The 25,546-nt window shown below is 45.2% G+C and overlaps 1 non-coding gene across 1 annotated transcript; it reads right to left on the reverse strand.

The window, feature by feature from the left end:
- Positions 1–533: 533 nt before the first annotated feature.
- On the reverse strand, positions 534–640 carry LOC136141589 (U6 spliceosomal RNA). The gene has a single exon (XR_010657762.1). It is a non-coding gene; the product is annotated as a U6 spliceosomal RNA (small nuclear RNA).
- Positions 641–25,546: the final 24,906 nt, after the last annotated feature.

Raw genomic sequence — 25,546 nt, forward strand, 5'->3', positions numbered from 1 at the left:
TCTCAGGCTCTTTTTTTTTTTTTAAATCTTTATTGGAGTATAATTGCTTTACAATGCTGTGCTAGTTTCTGCTTTATAACAAAGTGAATCAGCTATACCTATACATCTATCCTCATATCTCCTCCCTCTTATGTCTCCCTCCCTATCCCACCCCTCTAGGTGGTCACAAAGCACAGAGCTGATCTCCCTGTGCTATGCGGCTGCTTCCCACTAGCTATCTATTTTACATTTGGTAGTGTATATATGTCCATGCCACTCGCTCACTTCATCCCAGTTTACACTTCCCCCTCCCCGTGTCCTCAGGTCCATTCTCTACATCTGCGTCTTTATTCCTGTTCTGCCTCTAGGTTCTTCATAACCTTTTTTGTTTTTTTTTTAGATTCCATATATATGTGTTAGCATACGGTATTTGTTTTTCTCTTTCTGACTTACTTCAGTCTGTATGACAGATTCTAGGGTCCAGCCACCTCACTACAAATAACTCAATTTCATATCTTTTTATGGCTGAGTAATATTACATTGTATATATGTACAAAAGTATGGAATGCTTCACAAATTTGTGTGCCATCCTTGCACAGGGGCCATGCTAATCTTTTCTGTATCATTTCAATTTTAGTATATGTGCTGTCAAAGCAAGCACTTTCAGGCTCTTTAAGTCCTAACTATCTTCAAGCAACAACAAAAATGTTTAAGTAAACTTTTTATTTTGAAATAATTTTTTAATTACAGAAGTTTGCAAAATAGTATAGAGTCCCCATGTATCCTTCATCCAGTTTCCCCTGTTGATTACATCTTGCCTAACCTTTTTACATTTGTCAAAACCAATAAGTTAACATTGAAATAATGTTATTAAGTGATCTACAGATTTTATTCAGATTTCTTCAGGTTTTTCAGGATGTCCTTTCTCTGCTCTAATACCCAATCCAGGGTATTGCATTGTGTTTAGTTGTCATGTCTGTAACACCGTCTGTAACCATTTTTTCAGTCTTTATTATTTGTTTTTCACAACCTTGATAGTTTTGAAGAGTACTAGTCAGGCATTTTGTAAAGGATCTCTCAATTTGGGTTTGTCTGGTGTTTTCTCATGAATAGACCACAAAGTACAATTCTCATCACATCATATCAGGGGGTACGTGTTATGAATTAAATGCTTGTATCACCCCCCCACCCCCCGTCCACCAAATTCATATGTTGAAGCCCTAACCCCCAATGTGATGGTATTTGGAGGTGAGGCCTTTGGGAGTGAATTAGGTTTAGATGAGGGAGGTGCCCTTATGATGAGATTAGTGTCTGTGTAAGACTACACACCAGAGAGCTTGTTTTCTCACCCTCTCTTTACCATGTGAGAACAAAGTGAGAAGGTGGTCGTCTGCAAGCTAGGAAGAGAGCTCTCACCAGGAGCCGCATCTGCCATCACCTTGATCTTGGACTTCCAGCCTCCAGAACTGTGAGAAATAAATGTCTGTTTAAGCCACACAGTCTGTGTTTTTGTTTTTGTTTTTGTACAACAGCCTGAATTAAGACAGTACATGATGTCAATGTGATTATTATTGGTGATGTTAACTGTGATCATTTAGTTAAAGTAGTGTCTGATTTCTCCACTGTAAGGTTAGTGTTTTCCCCTTTCTGTACTATATTCGTTGGAAGTGGGTCTCTAAGAACAGCCATGCTCATGGAGCATTAAGGTCCACATTCATGGAGAATTAGGGAAAAGTGTTTACTTGCCTAATTTGAAATTCTTCTGTATGGAAGATTTGTCCCTCAAACAGATTTTTACTTTTGTTTTGATTAAACCAGTGTTTCTATTTCTTCTCAGTGAAAGCTAATTTGTTGTGGCTGCTTCTTAAATCTGCTGCATTTCTTTAAAAAAAAAAAAATATATATATATATACATATATGGGGGAGAGAGAGAGAGAGAGAGAGAAAATGATTAACAGTGATTATCTCTGACATCTGTGACAAATGGGATTATATATATACATGTATTTGGGGGGGTTCCATTTTCTACAGTCCTGTACCATTTGCATATTTTATAATAAGCATGTATTTTATTTTATAATCAGTAAAAAAAACCAATGATACTTTCTCCATTTTGTAAAAATGGCAGAAAAAAACATTTTTGTTCCAATGATCTATGACTATGTCTCAGTGAAGGGAAAAATCGAGCTTACCGTCTGGATCATTTAGCCCTCCGAATTACATCTTTTCCTATAAATTGCATTTTTGGATGTTTGAGGCACAGGGAGCTGCACTCTTGGGTTAGTATGCATGATGCCAAAACACTGGGGGTCTGTTGTTCCAATTCTGGACCCACTCTTTCTGGCTGAGTGATCTTGACCAATACCTATTTCTCTATGCCTCTGTTTTCTTGTGAGAAAATGGAAGTAATCATTATACCCACCCCAGGGGTTGTTGTGAGGAATAAATGAGATAATGAATGTGTAATACTTTGTAGAGTGCCTCACCCACAGAATGCTTAATTCATGTTAACTATGATTATTATTAGGGGCCAAGTGTAGGCTCAGAGGGGAGTCAGTCTTGAGCTTAGTCATTCTGGATCCTTCTCTTTGCTGTATCTCCCTTTAGAATCCTGCTTATTGTCATGGTTCTTTCAGATCTAATTTTCTCTATAATTTGGGTTGCTAAGCAATAGTGCGATTTTCCACATTGGCCAAGCTTTATAAATATGTAAGTGAAATAACGGAGCCAGGAACAGGTCCAGGTCTAGGGGCTTGCTTTGCACTCTTTGTTCTGTAACAGTGGAGTTTTTTCCTCTTTTTAATCAAATAAACAAGCAGCCAACGCACTTCAGTCTCACCATGATCCCTCCTAGTCGGGAATTAGGTCTGATCCCCCAAGGGCCTGGAGTTGAGCCCAGTAGCTGGAGGTGTCAGGCTATGATGACTGAGGTTGCTGAAGCATCTGAACTCAGCAGGTGCCGGGACGGATGACGCCCCATGTGCGCATTAGCGCGAGGCACCAGGGGACCAACCCAGTGCCACGTGTGTTGAAAAGCACTGAACACCCTCTGCAATGTGATCAGCTGATTACTTCAATGGGAGCTTGTTTCGTTCCTATTATGGAGACTAATCATGTGTTGTTTGGATGTGTTAGACATTCCAGCTCCAAAAAAGACATCAGTGACCATGAATACATGAAATGTGTTTGCATTTCCAAGTAGTGGGTTGAAATTTTATCATTTTCTATTTCTCCATCTGTGTCTCATTATCCTGAAGCAACTCCTTCCCTGTTTGCTGGATTCTAGGCCCAGGGTTTCATTCAAATGAACCAGTTTTCAGACAGCAAAATGAAAGGAAAATTGAATAGTTTCATTCATTTCCAACAGAAAGGAAAAATGAAACTAGGTTTCTTCCCTGTGCCTGTGATGACTATAGACAAATCTGTGTGTTCCAGGAATTGTGCTAGGAGTTTTGTACACGTGACCTCATTTCCTCCTCTCCCCAATTCGGCAAGGTCACCATTATTTTGTACTCCTGGGCCAGTCCTGGGCCTGGTTGCTCTATGATCGGATCCAGCCTTCATGTTTGCTTAATTGCTATTCCCTCCTGAAGGCATGGCTTGGCTTTCCCTCTCTGAGTTTACAGAAAGTAAAAATAGTAATTGTCAATCTTTGTCTCTTAAGTATGGGATTTTTAAACAGAAAGATTACCTGTTGAACACTACGCCGGTCCACGCCGTGTGTCCTGCCCAGGTCTCCCCTTGCTCCTCCTCCCTTTCCTCTTCTTGCTTCAGGCCTCTGAGCTATTTTTACTTACCACACTTCTGACACCAAATGTGTGGTGTCTTGTCCACACCATTCTGCCAGCTGTGGGTCCTACAATTCAGTTCAATTCTGACACCATCTACCTGGAACCAGCATCAGATCCCTCAAGTGAAGGGCTCAGTCCACAAGACTGCTCCCACTTCAGATGCCAGTTACAAGTCCCAGGTTGTCACTGGTACTTTTGACCAACTGGTTATAAATTTAGAGGGTTCCCACAACCCCCTCTTCAAGTTTGGTAATTCGCTAGTCCAACTCACAGAACTCAGGAAAACACTTATGATTAGAAGTTTATCAGAAAGGATTCAACTCAGAAACAGCCAGTTGGAAGAGATGCATAGGGCAAGGTATGGGGGTGTGCACCACCCTCCTAGCACCCCGACATGTTCATCAACGTGGAAGCTCTCCAAACCCTGCTATTTAGGGTTTGTATGGAGGTTCCATCATGTAGGCATGATTAATTAAATCATTGACCATTGGTGATTCACTCAATCTCCAGCCTCTCTCCCCTTCCAGGAGGCCTGGAGGTGGGGCTGAAAGTTCCAAGGCTCTAATCATGCCTGGTCTTTCTGGTGACGAGCCCCCATCCCCCCAGCCACTAGTCATATCATTAGCATACAAAAGACATTGATCACTCTGGACATTCCATGGGTGTTAGGACTGTTGGCAGGAACCAGGGACAAAGGCCAATACTTATTTTTTATGACATCACAGCTGGATTCCCCCAGCCAGTCAAAAAGAGCAGCAGAAGCTGGGGTTCTGAGAGTGAGAGATGCTTTGGGCAGCTTCGGTCCTTGATCCCCTTCTCTATCTGTGTCAGTCTCCTAGATTCTCCAGAAATGCCTCCTGTGGCTTATTGGTCAGTCCAAGTGTGAGAGTAATTTCTCTCTAATTGCAGCAAGTATGAAGTGGGTGGCAAAGTCAATTTTTGTGGGAATCAGACAGCAGGAAGGATGTACAAGTAGAGCTTGGCTTCTGCAATGTAGGTTGAGACCAGAAGCAGGCGCAGGGAGTAGGTGATTAAAATGAAAGTTTCAGATAAAAGACACAAGTGGACCAGGGGAACAAGGCATCTCTGTCCTTGGTCTCTAGCTGAAATATTTCTTTAGACTAAGAACAAGACCTACTTTCTTCATGACAAAGGCAGGTGGATATGTTACCCTGAGTTTCTATACTGGCAGGTGGCAAGCTTGTGTGTACGTTGAGTTTAAAACAGTTCTTGCAGACTATCAAACACACCTTTTGTTTAACAGGTTGATCAACACTACCTCCCAGTCAAAAACCACTTGGAGCAGACAAGCTTCAGAAATTATGAGTATCTGCCTAACCAAACTTGAACAGATCAAAAGTCTTGCAGGGCACTATGAACTGAATGTGTGTGTCTCCTCCAAAGTAATATGTTGAAACCTAACCCCACTGTGATGGTTGTGGAAGGGAGGCCTTTGGGTGGTGATTAGCTCATCACGGCAGAGCCCTCATGAATAGGATTAGTGCTGTGAATGAAAAATATTGCCTGCCATATCAGTAAACAAAGGACTTTGCAGCCATCAAGCCATCACATTAGAGCCTTGCCAACCGTGAGCTCAGGAAAGAAACAGAATGCCCCCATTACAGCCACCCCCAACTGTGCGCCCTGAGGAAACTGAGGATGAGAAAATACAAGATACTGGCCCCAGATAGCTGATGTGCATATCAAAGGAATGATTTCAATGAGCCCAGATTCTTGCATCTTCCCATACATAGAAAAGCACTAAGTTCCTTAACTTGAGATATCTGCTTTTATTTTTTTTGACAGCAATCTTTTGATGTTTCTACTACCTAGTCTTTGCTGCAAAACTCCTATATATCTTGGCTACTCCCTGTCGCCTGTTTGGAACAGTCGCTCAGAGTTATCTCAGATGCTGTGAGTAGGGCTTGAAGTCCTCAGAAAGTCCTCAGAATAAAACATAACTCTTAGCTTTTAGGTTGTGCATTTTTTTTCCGTCAGCAGTGTCCTTAAAATGGGGCCCTCAGAGAGCTCTCTTGCCCCTTCCACCATGTGAGGACACAGAGAGAAAACAGCCATTTATGAACTAGGAAGCGGGCCTCACCACACATTGAATCTTCTGGCACCTGGATCTCAGACTTCCCAGCCTCCAGAACTATGAGAAATAAATTCTACTGTTTAGAAGTCACCCGGTCTATGGTGTTTTCATTATAGCAGTCCAAACTGATTAAGATACAGGGGGAAATAAGTTACTCCGGCACTTTCCTTGTTGAACAAAATCTCAATAGACCATTTTTCTTTTGGTCATACTTTGGTTCAATCAATATATAATATTTTCTCTAATAAACAATGCTGACAATTCACATGGGCATTATAACTACCTTATAAAACATACCATGTTAACATTTCCTTTTCAGGACTTGAGAGTTTTTACAGACTCAAGCCTCTTCAAAAAGGCTGAGATTATGAATTTTCCTTCTGAACTCCTCATTCCATGGTTATGCTTCCAAGTGGGGGTCCTTCCCACAGGCTGGCCTTCTTTCCTAGCTCCACAGAACCCTCAAGTCTTTGAAAGCATCCTTGCTTCCTTACCACAAGATGTCACAAGCCTTGCTACTGTCTCACCCCAAGTCCCCTCCACTCCCCACCCCCACCCCATCAGGAGGGCTCTGGTTCCTTTTGGTAAAAGATGGCAGCAGAAACCTGTGGACTTTAAAAAAGATGGACAACCTAAAATTTGAGAGTTATGTTTTTTATTCGGGACCTTACTGAGGACTATAGTCTGGGAATCAGCCTCTCAGAGAGCCCTGAGAAACTGTTCTAACCAGATAAGGGAGGAGCTAGGATACATAGTTTTTCTGAAAAAACAAAACAACAACAAAAACAAACAAACGAAAAACCATGTAGCTGAACATCAAAAGATTACTGTTAATCACAAAAAATAGACATCTCAAGTTAATGATTTTAGTGCTTTTCTATATATGAAGATGCAAGGGTCCAGGCTCATTATTCCTTTGATATGCATGGCACTATTTTGGGCCAGCATCCTGTTTTTCTCCATCCTGAATCCCCTCAGGGCACACTGTGGGAGACAGCTGCAGTGGCTGATGGCTTGATGACCACAACATTTTTTTGTCCAGAGGCCTAGATTTCTGGGTCCTGGGGGTGCACACCATGTTACTGCTCTCACTGGGTGACTCCATAGACACCACACAGTTTTATTTCATCGACAGTACAGGAGCTTCACTAAAGCCCTTATATAAATGATGGGCTTCACTAAAGCCTATCATTTATATAAGAACTCTTCAATTTTTTTTTTTTTTTTTTGCGGTACGCGGTCCTCTCACTGCTGTGGCCTCTCCCGTTGTGGAGCACAGGCTCTGGACGCGCAGGCCCAACAGCCATGGTTCACAGGCCCAGCCGCTCCGCGGCATGCGGGATCTTCCCGGACCGGGGCACAAACCCGCGTCCCCTGCATCGGCAGGCGGACTCTCAACCACTGCACCACCAGGGAAGCCCAGAACTTTTCAATTTTTAACTCTTCCTTCTGCGTTACCAGCTTTCTTCTTCTCTTTAGATACCATGGTATATGTCATGTTGAACTTCACTTATGTAACGTATCAGTTACAAGGCTCTCCAATGATTCTGTAGCATCAGCTATTAAACAAAAAAGGCCCATATTATCGAGCCCTTGAGTTAACTTCCCTACTTTATTCAATGTATTAGAAATGCATGGAACAGTATGACTAGAACAGTGACAATTTCTCCTAGGGTTCTGTGCCTTTTATTGATAAAACTATCTTATTAAAATCTCATAGAGAATTCCCTGGCAGGCCAGTGGTTAGGACTTGGTGCTTTCACTTATGGTGCCCAGGTTTGATTCCTGGTTGGGGAACTAAGATCCCACAAGCTGCACGGTGTGGCCAAAAAAAATATCATAAAGGAATATTTCAAATATATTTGCATATCACTGCAAATATGCTGAAACAAAGCCCATATTACAAAAATAAAGGCAAACAAACAAGAGAAGTTTCTTGACTTTATATTCCCTTCTGCCTCTCATTTCTTGGTTCCCCTTTTACAGAAATATCTTCAGAAGTGATGCTATATTCATGGTCTTCAATTCATGTCCTACCATCCTCTCTGAAACATACTCCAAAATGATATCTGCCTCCACTATTCCAGAACTGCTGCAAGGTTACCAGTGACCTTCCTGTGGCCACATTCAATGACTACCTCTCAGTTCTCATCTCACCTGACCCACCAGGAGCATACACAGTGGACCTTCCCTTTTCCTGGCAAAGCTCGCTTCACTTAGCCTCCAGGACTCTGCACTCTCCAAATTTTCCTCCTACCTCTCTGGCTGCCCCTTTTCAAGGCCTCTTTGTTTATTCCTCCTCAGATCCTCAACTCCTAAACTTTGGGTGCCCTGGGGCTCTGTCCTCAGGATGTGTCTATTCCAACTCCACTCCTTTGGTGATCTCAATCAATTTCATGACTTTAATTATCAACTCTTATGCCAGTTACCTCCAGATTTACATCTCTAACTCAGACCTGTCCTTGACATCTAGGCTTGTATTATAACTGAGTTCCTGATCAACAACCTTCCCTTGGATGTTTAACAGACATCTCAGAGTTAACATGCACCCCAAAGAAACTGCTGATCTTCTCCCAAACCTGCTTTTCATTCAGTCTTCCCCCAAATAGTAATAGCTAGCACTTACCCAGTACTTACTCTGTGCTTTGCACTGTTCTAAGTATTTTATGATATTAACTCATTAAGAAAAACAAACGACCTGATTAAAAACTGGACAGCGGATCTAAATAAACGTATTTCTAAAGATGGCATACAAATGGCCAACAGCTACATGAAAAGATGTTCAGCATCACCAATCATCAGGGAAATGCAAATCAAAACCACAATGAGGGCTTCCCTGGTAGCGCAGTGGTTGAGAGTCCGCCTGCTGATGCAGGGGACGCTGGTTCGTGTCCCGGTCCGGGAAGATCCCACATGCCGCAGAGCAGCTGGGCCCGTGAGCCATGGCTGCCGAGCCTGCGCGCCCGGAGCCTGTGCTCCGCAACGGGCACACAACAGTGAGAGGCCCACGTACCACACACACACAAAAAAACCCACAATAAGATACCACCTGTTAGAATGGCTATTATCAAAAAAACAAGGAATGACAAGTGTTGGCGAGGACGTGGAGAAAAGGAAACGCTTGTGCACTGTTGGTGAGATTGTAAATTGGTGCAGCCACTATGGACAACAGTATGGAGGGTCCTCAAAAACTCAAAAGTAGAACTACCATGTGATCCAGGAATTCCAGTTCTGGGTATTTATACAAAGAAAACAAAACACTAACTCAAAACATATCTGTACACCTGTGTTCACTGCAGCATTATTTACAATAACCAAGATATGGGAACCATCTAAGTGTCCAGAATATTATATGTCAAGTATACCTCAAAAAAACAAACAAACAATCAAACCAAAGAGAAAAAGCCTCATGACAACTTTATGAAGTAGCAATTCTTATCTCCATTTTATAGATTAGGAAACCGAAGCATAGAAAAGTTCAGTGACAAGAAGTTAAGGACTCAGGCATTACGTGGCAAAGCCCTTCGGAACAAGAGCTCCACGAGAGCATAAATCCTTTTCTGTCTTATTTGTTGCTGTATCTCCAGGTTCTAGAACGATTGCTGGCACACAGGAGGTGATCAGTAAATGGTTATTGAATGAATGAATGAGTGTACAAGAGAAAGTTTCAAATATTGAAACATACCTGCAGAATTAGTACAATCACAAGGCCTTTAATCAGCTGGAACACCTTTACCCAGGCTGAACCACAGTGGTTTTCAGGACAGAGTGCGGGTGTATAGCTAGCAGCCAAGGTGCAGAGATGGCTTCCCTTGGCCCATGGTATCTGGGGATCTGGATACACTTTTCCTTCTCACCACCCCGTCCCCATGCGCAGGCCCTTAGGGGAGGCTCAGGTGCCCGGGCAGTGTATATCACATCTGTAGTGCTGCTGTGCTCTCCTCGTTCTGTCAGCAGAATAATACTTGCTATTATTTTTTTTTCCACTGCTGATCTTCCTGAAACTCTACTAAGTGCTTTATATGGATTAACTCAATTCTCTGAATCCTAAATGGTAGGCCCTTTGGTGAACACCATTTTACAGAGGAAACATAAGCTGAGATGTATTACTAACTCGACCAAGATCACAGTCAGTAGCAGATTGTAGAGGAATTGGTTTATCCCGAGGCAGTCACAGGTGAAAGCAGACCGTTTCTGGTGAGCTGGGCGTACAGGAACGGAAGAAAACGCCTGGCCGAGTCTGCACCACGTTCCTGGGGCCTTTCACCCTGGGGCACGCTGGGCTGATCTGCTGCTGATCTTCAGCTAGTGCCCAGCTCCCACCACTGTCTGTACTGGCCAGACAGGGGCATTGTGCTCGGGATTTCCCCGATCTCAGAGCTCTAGAATTGCTTGGATGCCAAGGGTGGGGGAATCACTTTGGGTTGGAAGGCTAGAGGGCAGTGGGAACTTTGTGGACTTCTCAACTTGCAGGGTACACACACGTTGGGTAACACTATTACTGGGTTGGTCAAATTTTCACTCCCATTCCACGCCTCTTTCCTAAGGTCTGCACACTGCAGTGCAAGCTTAACCACTTTCAGGACCGCTTGCTGAGTAATGATCACTTTTACCGTTTTTCCTAAGAAGTCATGTGGTTCAAACAACAATCCCCTTTGGACACAGGCGTGGGAATCAAAACCTTTCACACAAAATGTTAGAAAAGCTTGTGATTTTGATAACTAAAAACACACCAACGCCTCCTTTCTGTTCTCCATTTCTGTCACTTTCATATTCCTGTGCACTGGCCAAGGGTGTTGTCAAAAATCACACCAGACAGCATGACCACTCTTTAACTTTTCTTCCTTGGTGGTTTCACTACTGACTTGCTCTTTTTGTTTTCTTTTTATTTTAACATTTGTGTTTTTAAAATTTATTCATTTAATTTTATTTTTGGCTGCGTTGGGGCTTCGTTGCTGTGTGCCGGCTTTGTCTAATTGCAACGAGCAGGGGCTACTCTTCTTTGTGGTGTGCAGGCTTGTCACACGGTGGCTTCTCTTGTTGCGGAGCACGGGCTCTAGGTTCGTGGGCTCCAGTAGTTGTGGCTTGCAGGCTTTAGAGCACAGTCTCAGTAGTTGTGGCACACAGGCTTAGTTGCTCCGCGGCATGTGGGATCTTCCCGGACCAGGGCTCGAACCCGTGTCCCCTGCGTTGGCAGGCGGACTCTCAACCACTGCGCCACCAGGGAAGCCCTTTGATTGTTTTTCATTTGAGTGGAAGTAACAGGCAGTGAGAGAACAAAGTAGCATCGTCCCAACGCAACTCATATTTATCAGATCTGGGCTATTTGGGGGACAAGTAAAATGTTTTTTTCAGATTTGAAAGCAAGTGTTCAAACAAACTTTGTACACAAATGCTCATAGCAGCCCTACTCATAATAGCCAAAGTGTGTTAACAGCCCAGATGTCCATCAACAGATGGATGGGTAAATAAATTGTGGTGTATATATACACAATGGAATATTATTCGGGCATAAAAAGAAATGAAATGCTGATACGTGTTACAAAATGGATGACCTTAGAAACCAAAATGCAAATTTCATTTTATTATTATTATTATTATTAGTAGTAGAAGTAATAGTATTTGCCCACGCTATGAGGCTTGTGGGAGGCTAGTTCCTTGACCAGGGATTGCACCCCGGGCCCTTGGCAGTTAAAACGTGGAGTTCTAACCACTGGACTGCCAGAGAATTCCCCTTACTTTAATTGTTTAAAAAAAGGCCAGATAAAAAAGACTATATACTGTGTGATTCCATTTATATGAAACATACAGAATAGGGAAATCCATAGAGACAGAAGGTAGATTAGTGGTTGCCAAGGGCCTGGGGGAGGGGGAAATAAGAAGTAACTGTTTAACGTGTATCAGTTTTTCTTTTTGGTGATGCAAATGATCTAGAAATATATAGTGGTGATGATTGCACAACATTATGAATGTAATAAATGTCACTAATATTTATATTCTGTATATTTTACCACAATTAAAAAAAACTTTCCTAGAAAGCAAAAGGAAAAAAAAATCTTTTTTCAGAGCTCTTTGGGCATTATCTCAAAGTAATATTTACCCTAAATTCCCCAAAGGGAAAATTAACCAATTAAGATGTTGATTACACGGATGTATGCATTTGTCAAAACCCCTTGAATGGTACTTAACATTTGTGTGTTTCACTGCATGTAAATTTTATCTTAATAAAAATTAGCCAACCAATAGTGACAAAAAATACAACTGTACTACATACAAAAATAATCTGTGGAAATATGATATTGTACTACCTATAGGGTAGGTTGAATTACACAGCTTCCAAGAATCCAAGTATTCATCTACACTCCTGTGTAGGGCTCTTGGAAGCATATCATAAAGTTATTTCAATTACCACTGAAATCTAGAAGGAAATCCCATGTGGAATTGCAATCAGGGTAGTTGTTCAGCAGCCTGGAGGTCACAGCATGTTCCTGTTGCAGACGCTCACAACAGCTTCCTTCCTGGTCACAGAAATCTGAACATGATTTCACTTAAAAGTTCTTCAGCTGTACAGCAGTCAATAATGACAAATATCCATCGCAGATAAAAATGTTTACAGTTGTTACCTTGCTAGCTAATCCATTGCTATATCCTTAGGTCACCCTCGCACAATATAAAAAATCATGTGTTATTGTACCTGACAAATGCATCACTGAGAGATTTTTCTTCTATTTCAATTAGAAGCATCCAGTAACGCTATTCCAAACAGAAGCAAATATTTAACAACAGTCACCAAATACTTATTAAATGTAAGGTACATAGGATTATAATATTAGCATTCAATTCTGTATCCCCAATTTCACACTAAATAGATTTCTCATTTTTTTATCGAATTGGAAGTTGAGGGTGATTGTGAAAGCTTTCAGTTCTCAAGGAATTTGGTCAGTTTTAGTGCTTATCTCTTCCTTGCTCATTTTTTATACCAGATAGAAATGGGGTTATATGAACAACCCTTTAAAATGGCCTAAGTTAAATAGTGCAAGGGGAAAAAGTGAAACTACATATTCCAGGAAAACAAAAATCTGATAGTGGAAAAAAGTTATTATAAAACATTTCTTGGCTCTGCATCAAACTTTCATATTGTCAAAATATATATCCTGTTTATTAAATTTCAATGTTTAGAATCTATAGTTAGACAACATACAGATATAACTTTGACTATAAGAAAATAAATGCTGTTAATTTTGTCAATGTAAAAGTTCAAATTGTAGAAGTTGAAAGGCAGAAGGGAGAGGAATTCAAAGTGAGGGGGCTAACTTCATCTCACAAAGAAGGAGCCAAGGGGCTTCCCTGGTGGCGCAGTGGTTGAGAGTCCGCCTGCCGATGCAGGGGACGCGGGTTCGTGCCCCGGTCCTGGAGGATCCCACATGCCGCGGAGCGGCTGGTCCCGTGAGCCATGGCCGCTGAGCCTGCGCGTCCGGAGCCTGTGCTCCGCAACGGGAGAGGCCACAACAGTGAGAGGCCCGTGTACCGCAAAGAAAACAACAACAAAAAAAAGTAGGAGCCAAAAAGGACTTCCCTGGTGGTGCAGCGGGTAAAGCTCCTCGTTCCCAGGGCAGGGGGCCCAGGTTTGATTCCTGATCAGGTAGATCCCTCATGCATGCCACAGCTAAGAAGTCCGCATGCCGCAACTAAAAAAGATCCCATGTGCCGTAGCTAAGACCCAGCGCAGCCAAAATAAATAAATAAATAAATATTAAAACAAACGAACAAACCAAAAAGAAGGAGCCAAAAGACACTGCATAATTAATGGAATTAGAAGTAAAGATGTCAGTATATGACTAAAAGTTACTGGGGCAGACATAATACCTAACCAATATCCACTCCTCTCTGCCTCTTAGTAACAGAACGGGCACCGTTTCTCAGTCTTGACACTATTGACATTTTGGACTGGATAAGTCTTTGCTGTGCGGGGCTGTCCTATGCATTGTAGGATATTTGGCAGTATCCTAGCCTTTATCCTCAGAATGCCACCCCTATTCGTGACAATAAGAAATATCTCCAGACATTGCCAAAAGTCCTGTGGGGGACAAAATCACAGCTGGTTGAGAAACACTGGACTAGGGTAAGATCACATACACATCACTATATCTTAAAATATCCCTAGAAGATTCTAATATGCAACCAGGTTTAAGAACCACTGATCTAAGCCAGTGATGTCAATCCTATTTCTTACAGGTTTCTCCAGCTCCATGGCAGCTAGATGTGACCTTGTGGCATAGTTCTGGCCAATGAGATTTAAGTAGGAGTTTGCCGGTGAGAGGAGGTCTAAGAAATCTTATGCTTTCTAGATAAAGGGCAACCAACATAGCTTCTGTATCTTGCCCATTCTCTTATTCCTTCTTTGTATGCAGATGTGAGGTCTGGAGCTGCAGCAGCCATCTTGTATTCAAAAGGAGACAACTAGTCTATTAAGGACAGCAGAGAGGAAAGCAAAAGAGAACCTGGGCCCTTGCTGGCGGTTTTTGGCAGCTGAGCTAGCAATAAACTGGATTGATTAAGTGAGAAAAATATCTCCCTATGTGTTTAAGCCACTGTAGTCAGGTTTCTATTATTTGAGTGAAGAGCAATCACAACTGCTGGAGTTACAAATGTAATGAAGAGAGAAAGTAAAAATGTATAATACTATACTGGTAGGATGGGGTAGGGGAGGAGAGAGAGTGGTATAAACAAGCTAAATACTCATCTCTCATAACAGGAAGTCTAAAGGGATAAATCAAAAATAGTTATATATACCCAAAAGAATTGAAAACATATGTCCATACAAACCCTTGTACTTGAATGTTCATAGCAACATTATTCATAATAGCCCCAAAGAGGAAACAAACCAAATGTTCATCATCGACTGACTAACTGATAAACAAAGAATGGTATGTCCATGCAATGGAATATTATTCAGCCATAAAAAGAATGAAATACTTATACATATTACAATATGGATGAACCTTGAAAACATTTTGCTAAGTGAAAGAAGTCAGATAACAAAAGGTCACATATTGTGTGATTCTCTTTATATGAAATGTCCAGATGAGTCAAATCCGGAGAAACATAAGATAGATAAGTAATTGTCAGGAGTTGGGGGGAGGAGCAAGGGGGAATGACTGCTAATGAATATGGGTTTTTTTTGGGGGGGTGGGGGGATAAAAATGTTCTAGAATCAGATAGTGGTGATGGCCACACAACGTTGCAAATATACAAAAAAAATCACTGCACTGCACTCTTTAAAACGATGAATTTTGTTCCATGTGAATTGTACGTCAATAAAAAACAAAACAAAAACAATAACAAGAGACAGCTATGTAAGTGAAGTATTGGAGATATGGAAGGATCCACTGAAAGACTTGAAAGTGATTTCTTCTTAGGAGCAAAACAAAGAAACAATTGCTTTTCATTATTAGCCCTTCTGTATCACTTGATTTTTTTTTAAATATGTTCGTGTTACTTTGGTAAGAGAAAAGGGAAAAAAGTGGCATAAGAATATTTCTTTCTTTGTAGCCTTGGCTAAGCTAGCGACTCTAGTAAGGAAGAACTTTTTCTCTCTCTCATTTCCAGGCAGGTTGCCAATTTAAATGGCCTTCCTTTCCTGCTGATCTCTGCCAACGTGGTGTCAGACACTGAGAACTAGCTTCGAAGTAAGAAAGCTTCTAAGAAAAATAAAAAGCACATTCTTAACTAAAGTGACACATTTATAATTATTCAGGCCCATGACTAGCAGAATGTTTTTCATAATGGAGAAAAAGTGAGGAGTATTCTAACTCAAAAATAAACTCTACATCCCTTTAAGAGCTTTTCACAAGAATAAAAAAAGAGCATGTTGAACAGCAAAGACCTGTCTCATAAATTCAGATCTCAGTTCCAAACCAGTGGGACTGATGTACGTGGTCATTAAAGACAGAACTTTGCAGATATCAAAGCAGAAATGTAGGCTCCTGGGAAATCTATTTTCCTGAAGAAGGCACTTTCCCTCTGCAAAGGGCTATGAAAGACCTATAATGCAAGGCTTTTAACAGATTGATTTTTAATGAATCCACAGTCCCAACTTCTTACAAGCTGCAACTCCAATTCAGAAGAAAAAAACAAAACAAAAAACAGACACACTTTCATTAGATGCCCTGTGGTTTCAGCAGCGAGTTGACTGTTTTTTTTGTTTTTTATTTTACATTTTTTTAGATTAATTTGTTTTTTTCTTTATCTATATTTGGCTGTGTTGGGTCTTCACTGGGCTTTCTCTAGTTGCGGGGAGCGGGGGCTACTCTTTGTCGTGGTGCACGGGCTTCTCATTGCCGTGGCTTCTCTTGTTGCGGAGCACGGGCTCTATGTGCGCGGGCTTCAGTAGTTGTGGCATGCAGGCTCTAGAGCGCAGGCTCAGTAGTCGTGGCGCAGGGGCTTAGTTGCTCCGCGGCATGTGGGATCTTCCCAGACCAGGGATCGAACCCGTGTCTCCTGCATTGGCAGGTGGATTCTTAACCACTGTGCCACCAGCGAAGCCCCTGGTTGATGGTTTGATGGCTGAGAGTGACCATGGAGGGGGATGGAAACTGGTGTGTTTCCCCCCAACCCCACCCCCGTTTCTGTCTCCCTGTGACTTTTGCCACATCCATAAGTAGAACCTAAAGCAAATGGATTCAGAAGTGCATTTAGCTTCTCCTGTTTACTTCTGGTGGTTGCCCAACCCAGAAGCACAACTACTTCCCACTTACAGTAAGGAGCAAAACCTCTGGCTCCTAACATGGATGAAGACTCTTGAAGTCAGTCGGTGTCTTTTTAGTTCTTCAGGCCCAGCAAGATTTTTTTCTCATTCAACCCACTTTTTGTACCACAATCTCACATTTTCTCTCTACTTTCTTTAAGCATTCTGAGCCTCATGTGACCTTCCCACCCCCTCCCACCCAGGGGAATTTTTTCATATGCTCAAGGAGTTACAGGGGATGGACAGAAGAAACTGGATGCTGCCCATCGGTCCCTCACCTTGCTGACCTCACTGACTGCCTTGGTGTTATTTTCATCATGCCCCACAGCAAGCAGGCCCAAATGGGAGGATTCTGGTCTATTTTAGTTACCAACCCATATAATGTTTCCCAAGGGCATTGCCATTTTGAGTCTAGAAGGCCTAGATGAGCCAAAGGAACAATGATGGTAGATCTTCCAATGCTACGGTTGAGAGTCAGGAAGAATTCGGCTCCCACTTCATACACCATCCCTCATAATGAGGAGGGGGCACCCCCCCACCAGAATGAGCAGCAGGACGGCTGCCGACAGCACCAGGCTCACCTCCTGCTAGCTGCATAACAACCGTGAAAAGGAGTGTCTCTTTCCCGATAGTTCCAACGAAAGTCTCAGAACTGAATCCCATTGGCCTGGTTTGAGTCACTTGCTCATCCCTGTACCAATCACTGTGGCCAAGTGAGAGGATTCTGATTGGCCATGCCTAGGTCACGTGCCCACCCTGCCTAGAATACATGGACTGATTGAGTGGAAGGGAAGCCAGGGTTGTAGCTATCAAAAAAAGGGGGAATGCATGTCAGAGAGACTAGAACAATGGCTTTATCTATGTTTACTTAAAGAACAAAAAACCACAAGAAGAAAAGATGAGGACAAATACTGGGAACAGGAAAGTCACTCATAACCCCTAGACAGATACATTTTTGGGAGCAATCTCTACATACCTTTTTGACTTATTTATTGAACATTCAGTGTACCCAGTGCTCTAACTTAGCCAGGAGGTCGGGACTGTAAGACTGGGTCATAAAGTAAGCACACTTACTTTTGATCTAAATGACCAAACTGCCTCAGGAAGATTTCATCTCTGTACTCCACTCACAGTGCCTAGAGCCCCACTTCCCTTCCCCACCGCCCCAGAGCAGCACAGCTGGAAAACTCTCCTCCCACAGAAGAGATCTCTTCCCAGGGAGGCATTCTGAGGAGGTTCCACCTCCCCCTTACATCTCTGAGGCCGACAAGCTGGGAAGGCTAGAAAGTGTCTCTTACACCCTTTCACCTCCTTGTGGGAGGTGCCACACCCTCTTCGGGTGTCCTTCCCTCCTGCGCCCCCTCCTGGCAGGAGATGGCTTAAGGCAGGACCTTTCCAGGGCCATTTACATTTATTCACAGGGCCTGGGAAGGCTAACTGGTGGAATTCCAGACATCAGAACTGCAGTGGAGGGAATCCTATCATTTGATGTCAGGCAGCCCTGAATTTGATTCCCAGCTTTGTCACTTTTTAAAAGTATGCGGCTGGGCTTCCCTGGTGGCGCAGTGGTTGAGAGTCCGCCTGCCGATGCAGGGGACACGGGTTCGTGCCCCGGTCTAGGGAAGATCCCACATGCCGCGGAGCGGCTGGGCCCGTGAGCCATGGCCGCTGAGCCTGCGCGTCCGGAGCCTGTCCTCCGCAACGGGAGAGGCCACAACAGTGAGAGGCCCGCGTAACGCATAAAAAAAAAAAAAAAAAAAGTATGCGGCTTTGGGAGAAATATTTAACCTCACCAAGCCTCCAGTTATTTTGAGGATTAATTTAAAAGAATGATATCGTTAACAAATATTATTTATTTACAGTGGAGTACACTGGCATGGGGACCTGCTTTGCTGGTTGACCTTTGCCAAGTTCCTTCCCCTCTCTGGACAACGAAGGTTGGGCTAGATGATCTGCCTGTTCTGAGAAAATGGGACATCCAGGTGCAGGGCATGATGGAAGTCCAATGCCAGAGAGTGACATGGTGTGCATACGTGCACCTGTGTGTGTGTGTGTGTGTGTGTGTGTTTGGGGAGCATGAGTATATGTGTGTCCCTTTGCACTGGGTGGAGGTGTTACCCCCGGAAACCCCAAAATCCATGCAGAGAGCTGTGGTAATCACTTCAGTGTTTGGGAAAACCTGGGAGGCAGGCAAGGAGACCAGTCTGCAGGAGACCAAGGTTGGGCTCCCGGCAAGTGCTGGTAGCTCCCTCTCCTTCCCTGGGCCGCTTGGAAGGCACAAGGGGGCTGGGTGGGCCAGGGCAAGTCCTCAGCAACTCTATCTCCGTGGAAAAGGGAATGGCAGGCTCAGGTCTCCTGTGGGGTGCTGGCTGGCGGCCAGGCCTCGTTGTCAATGTTCCGCAGCTAAATTCAGTCCAGCTGTTGCCCAGGAATCTGATATTAACAAACGCGTTCCTGTGACAGCTGGTCCTTCCTACCGCCGGAAGCCTTGGCCCCTGAGCCTGCAGCCCGGGTTTGGAGGTGTTGGAGGGTCCTCGGCCCATGGGATCCCAGGTCGCTAGTTTCTTCCGCGTGCAGGTAGGCAGTGTTCCCTAGCTGTGCTGATTTATGGCCAGGTTATCACGTTCGTCAAGTGTCCGGTCAAGAATTCAAAGGTGCTTGAATCTCACTTCATCTTGGGAGCCAGCTCCAGACCAGCTTGATTTTTTTTTTTTTTTTTTTGCGGTACGCGGCCCTCTCACTGTTGTGGCCTCTCCCGTTGCAGAGCACAGGCTCCGGATGCGCAGGCTCAGCGGCCATGGCTCACGGTCCCAGCCGCTCCGCGGCACGTGGGATCCGCCCGGACCAGGGCACGAACCCGTGTCCCCTGCATCGGCAGGCGGACTCTCAACCACTGCGCCACCAGGGAAGCGCCCCGCTTGATTTGTTATGTCCCTAAATGTGCTTTCCTTCATGTGAGGCTCTCTGTCCAGCAAGCTTGGGAGGGTCAGGCTGCTTAGAGCCCTGGGGGTGGGGGGTGGGGTGAGTCCGGGAGTCTAGGTAGGCACTCCATTGCCTTTCCAGGTTTTGAGCTCTACTGGACATCCTTCCTCTTCCCCACCCCCTCCCATCCTCCCTCCCTGTTTTTTCTTCCTGCCTTCCTTCCAAGCTACTATGAGCCAGTACCTAAGTAAGTACTCAAAGTAGCCCTGCAGGGTAGGCTGTATTATCTGCTCAGAGCAACTGTTAAATAACCTGACGAAGGGCACGACAGCAGAGGCTGGTGGGGCACCAGTTTAAATCCAGGTCTGGCTGCCTCTGGGTGGGTGTTTCCCCCATTCTTCCCTGATGTGCTTCTCAAGCTTTGGGCCTGGCACCAGGGAAAACGCGATGAACTTGGATCCCTGCCCCAGGGAGCTGGCAGTGCAGGGAGCAGTGAACAACCACGAGATAGAAAAGGGGGGCAGAGCAGGGCGGGAAATCATGGAGCAGGTGCAAACCCAGAGGCATGCACACAGAGGTGGTGACTGAAGTCGGAGAGTTCTCGCTGAGAGCGGGCAGCCCTCGGAGTTGGTAGCTCTCTGAAGGAGAGAAGGACATGACAACTCAGTGCAATGTGAGATTCTAGGTTGGCTGTTGGTTCAGGAAAAAAAAAAATGCTTCAAAGGACATGAATTAAAGCAATTGATGAAATTTAAATTCGACTGTACATTTGATAATAAAGTGTCAATATAAAATTCCCTTAATTAATATTTAAATTGTAACTACATAAGAGATCATCCTGCTCTTAGGAGATACAGCTGAAGTATTTCAGGGTGATGAGTCACGATGGCTCTAACTTTCTCTCCAATGGTTCAGCAAATAATAATAGTAAGTATACACACGTAGAGATAAAGCAGAGTGGCAAAATGTTAACAATTGGTGAAAAGCAATAGATGAAAGATATAAGGGTATTCACTGAACTTTCCTGTAGGCTTGAAAGTCTTCCAAATGGAAAAGTTAAAGAAAAGAAGTGGGAGCAGGGAGAGGAGGCAGCAAAGGAGAAGAGCAGGGGGACGGGGCAGGCTCCTGGCAGCCGAGAGAGAGGACGTGAGTCCAGGAGGGCAGCAGAGGCTGCGGGAAGGTGGGCGGTGGCAAGGACGTGGGGACGGCTGAAGAGCAGTCTGTGGGCTGTGGGAGGACGCTGCAGTCTTGGAGATTCGGGAGCACAGGAGAGCTGGAGGTGCCAGGAGTGGGGAGTACGCTCTCAAGGGTTTCTCCAGAGGTGGGCTGGAGAATGGCTGGGCAGGCTGGGGGAGCACGGCAGCGCTGGGCAAAGGCCTTCGTAGGTCGAGAGAGGCCTGAGCTCTTTGCTCAGAAGAGACGAAAAGGCTGATGGGGAGAGAGTTGACGAAGAGCCAGAACAGCCCGCGTTTTGTTTCCTTCAGAGCTCTTATCAGTGTGGAATGATTTCATCTGAAGGTATTTATTACCTGCCTGTGGAAGCCCCATGAAGTGTAAGCCTCTTGAAGGCAACCCCTTCCTGTTACCTATCCTCTGTCCCTTCTGTTAATCTTCACTGCTTTATCCCTAGCAGCTGTCAGGGGCTCAGTATTTTTGAATGGATGAATGACAGGGGGTGTGCTTGTTTTCTGGGGCTGCCAAAACGAAGGACCACAGACTGGGTACCTAAACAACAGAAATATATTCCAGTTCTGGAGACTGGAAGTCTGAGACCAAGGTGTCAGCAGGGTTGGTTCCTTCTAAGGGCTGTGAGGAAGCACCTGCTCCGGGCCTCTCTCCTTGGCTCACAGATTGGCGTCCTCTCCTTGTGAATCTTCACATCACCTTCCCTCTATGTGTGTTCACCTCTGTGTCCAAATTTCCTCTTTTTATAATGGCACCAGCCATATTGGATTAGAACCCACCCTAATGATTTCATCTTAAGTAATTGTATCTGGTGATGACCCTGTTCCCAAATAAGATCACACTCTGAGGTACCGGTGGTTAGGAAGTCACCATATCAATTGTGGGGGGATGCAATTCAACCTGGAACGGGGAACGGGAGGGAAAGGAGGGAGGTGGGAGTGCATTAGGCAGGGAGGACGGGGGAAGGTGGGGCCCTGGGGAAGGCGGGGCTGGAGGTGAAGCTGGGGCTGCTGGGGGTGAAGTTGGGGCACCCAGCTGAGCGTTAAAAGAAGAGAAAAAGGCTTTCTTGTTGTGTATGTCCGCAGAAGGTTGAACTAAAGCCAAGGGAGGATGTTTTGGTTCATTTAAAGGGAAACCTGTAAATTAAGAGATAGGACCGTCCAAAAACAGAGGCAGGTGCCCTGAGAGTGGGAAGTGAGTGTTCCATCTCTGGGAAGAAAGCAAGATCATCGGTGGCACACCAGGGCCAGTGAGGATGGCATCCCAGCCCGTGGGCACTGGACTTATTCAGGCCTCAGTATTGTGTGAGTGTTCCTCTGTGCCAGGCTTGGCTGTGCTGAGGAAGCAGCTGTGGACTGAAGCTCCCAGGCTGTCTGGGGTCCGGGGAGATGTGATCATGGAGGTCCTTTCTGGTCCCTTTCCTGCTCAGGAGTGGCTGGGAACACCGGCCACACCTGGGCAGCCTTGCAGGGAGTAGAGGGACAGGACCTGAGAGTGGGAAGTGAGTGTTCCACCAAGTGAGAACCACCAATCCAGCAGGGCCCCAGCAAGGCTCCGCTCACACATGCCTTCCCTATGAATGCCACCTGGCTGGGCTGCGTGCAAAGTGCCCCTCAGGCCATACCCCTGACCCTGGGTAGATCAGGACACCTGGGCTCTGTCCAGGTCCATCAGTAATTCTGGGCTGGGCCACTGTGGGCCGGGCACCTCTCCTCTGTGAGACTCGGTTTCTTCATTTGTATAAATGAGAACAGTGGTTGTAGGTTAATGTGGGTGGTCAGCAGTGTGATAGAGGAAGGCTGGAACTGAGTCAGGTCCGCTCTGGGTTTGAATCTCCATTTTCTCACTTCTCAGCCTAATGACTGAACAAGTCACTTAGCCTCAGTAAGCCTGTTTCTCATCTGTGAAATGGGTATGATATCAGCCTCCTCCAGGGTTACCAAAAACTGTGCTTTACCTCAATGCCCGGCACTGGGGCAGCTTTTCTAGTGATTCATTTTGTTATTAATAAGAATCCTTTGTAAGCTCTGAAGGGCTGCACACATGCCAGTCATTGTTATTAATAATCAACTTAAGGCCATGAACTTGAGTCATTTAGGAAGGAAGCCTGGGGGTGGACATTGCCCTGGGGGACCCCCAGTCTGGCTGCATCCTTTTTCCTCTTCTCTGCAGGTCTGGGAAATCAGCCAGTACCAGGAGGGTCTGTAGGAACCAGACAAGCTCCTTCCCTTAAGGGAAGGCCCAGTTCTTGCTTTTTCCCCACCTACTAGCTGCTGCCTCTTCTAGAGGAGCCCAACCCCCGTCCCATAACCTCAGTTTAATCATGAGAAAAACTAGAGGCAAATCCCTATTGATGGACATTGTATAATATACGTGACCAGTTCTCAGAACTCTCAAGGTCATTAAAAACAAGGGAAGTCTGAGAAACTGTCATAGCCAAGAGGAGCCCAAGGAAACATGGCAAGTAAATCCTGGATGGGATCCTGGAATGAAAAAGGACATTAGGAGAGACTAAGGAAATCTGAGTACAGGGTAGGCTTTAGGTATATGTGTCCGTTCATTAGTTGTAACAAATGTGCCGTACGTATTTAAGATGCTAACAGGAACAGGAGAAATTGCTTGTGGGTGTGTATGGACGGAATATTTGTGTCCTCCTCAAGTGGGATGATATTAGAAGGTGGGGCCTTTGGGGAGCATTAGGTCATGAGGGTTGAGCCTTCCTGAATGGGATTAGTGCCTTATAAGAAGACACAGCTTGTTTATGGTCCCTGCTCTCCTCCAGGTGTGGATACAAGGGGAAGACAACTAATTGTCTGCAACCAGGAAGAGGGCCCTCACCGAGACACTGGATCTGCCAGCACCTTGATCTTGGACTTTCCAGCTTCTAGAACTGTGAGAAATAAATGTTTATTGTCCAAGCCACCAGTCTACGGTATTTTTGTTATAGCAGCCCAAACTGACTAAGACAGGGGCAGTGTACGGGGACTCTCTGAACTACCCTTGTAAACTTTCTGAATATCTAAATCCATGTTTAAATCATTTACTTTTAAAAATGCCAGTTTTTAAATTTTTATTTTTATTATTATTTTTTAAATTTATTTTTGGCTGCATTGGGTCTTTGTTGCTGTGCACGGGCTTTCACTAGTTGTGGTGAGCGGAGGCTACTCTTCGTTGTGGTGCTCGGGCCTCTCACTGTGGTGGCTTCTCTTGTTGCGGAGCATGAGCTCTAGACACGCAGGCTTTGGTAGTTGTGGCACACGGGCTCAGTAGTCGCAGCACATAGGCCCTAGAGCATGCGGGCTTCAGTAGTTGTGGTGCACGGGCTTAGTTGCTCTGCGGCATGTGGGATCTTCCCAGACCAGGGCTCGAACCTGTGTCCCCTGCATCGGCAGGTGGATTCTTAACCACTGCGCCACCAGGGAAGTCCAAAAATGCTGTTTTTTAAAAGAATAAGAAGATTGTCACCAGAATGGTAGTTATCTCAGGGAGTGTGGGAGTTCAGATATTTTTATTTTCTTCCTTATTATTTTGGGTATTTTTTGGTATTCGTTATAATAAAAATGTAAAATTTAAAGAAAGAAAGGGAGGGAGGGAGGGAGGCAGAGAAGGAGAGAAAAAGAGAGAGAGAGGAAGGGAGGGAAGGAGGGAGGAAGGAAGGAAGGAAGGAAGGAAGGAAGGGAAGAAAGAAGGGAAGAATGAAATCTAAAGCAAATGGGGCAAGCAAACACCAGCCAGCTCAGCCATCAGCTGTCTCGGGTGAGGTACAGGGAGGCCTGGCTCCCTTCCTGCCAAATGAGTCCTCAGAGGTGCAGAGTGCCTTAGCTATCCCCGGAGGCCTAGGCTCTTCTCACACCCCAGTGCAGGTTAGCTCAGGGGCCTGATGAGGCCTTGAGCTCCAGCGTCTCTATAGCAACTACAGCAGCATCTTGGGCATCTCCTTCACCTTCCCCGGGAAAGCTGCAGCCCCCGTGCACGGGGGGCTGGGACCTGGCCAGCAGAGGTGGATGACTCAGGAGTGCTGAAGGAACAAAATATTCCATTGTCCTGGCCCCGGGGCTTTTCAAGTTTCCCTAAAGCCCTCTCCTGGCCACTGACTCCCCCCACCCACCGCTGCCCTAGACAGGCAGCTCAGAGCTGTGTCACCGACTGAGTAGCGGAAGGGGCGTCTGGCCTCCGAGGTCCAGATAAGCTAGGCTCAAACCCACCCTGCTCTGGGGAGTCCGAAATTCTTCCTGAGTTTTGGGCAGATTGCCAGAGGCCTCACTTTCTCATGCTTGGTTTTGGCCTTGGCTCTGTCTTCTGTGTCTGCTGTCTCTGTTCTGCACTTTGGGGACCCCGGAGAAGCCCTTCGTCAACCCCAGAGAAGTCCTTTGTCAGTTCCTATTCAAAAGGATAAAAAGGGCTTCCCTGGTGGTGCAGCGGTTGGGAGTCCGCCTGCCGATGCAGGGGACACGGGTTTGTGCCCTGGTCCGGGAAGATCCCACATGCCGCAGAGCGGCTGGGCCCGTGAGCCATGGTGGCTGAGCCTGTGCATCTGGAGCCTGTGCTCCTCAATGGGAGAGGCCACAACAGTGAGAGGCCGCGTACCGCAAAAAAAAAAAAAAAAAAGATAAAAAGCCGTTCTTACCCAGGTTTCAGGAGTGAGAGCTTGTCCAAGGCACCAAGGGAAAGGGTCACACGGGAGATGCACACCAAGCCCTTAAAGTGATCAAGGGCCTTACTGGTCCTCTCCCTGCTCCTCTCCTGCCCCAGCTCCACGTCAGTCTTTTTCCTGCCCCGATGTCTTCCCCTCACTCTGCTGGCCTGGGGGCCCTCCTGAGTCCCGAC

Source organism: Phocoena phocoena, chromosome 20 (assembly GCF_963924675.1).
Source record: "Phocoena phocoena chromosome 20, mPhoPho1.1, whole genome shotgun sequence".
NCBI classification, from domain to species: domain Eukaryota; kingdom Metazoa; phylum Chordata; class Mammalia; order Artiodactyla; family Phocoenidae; genus Phocoena; species Phocoena phocoena.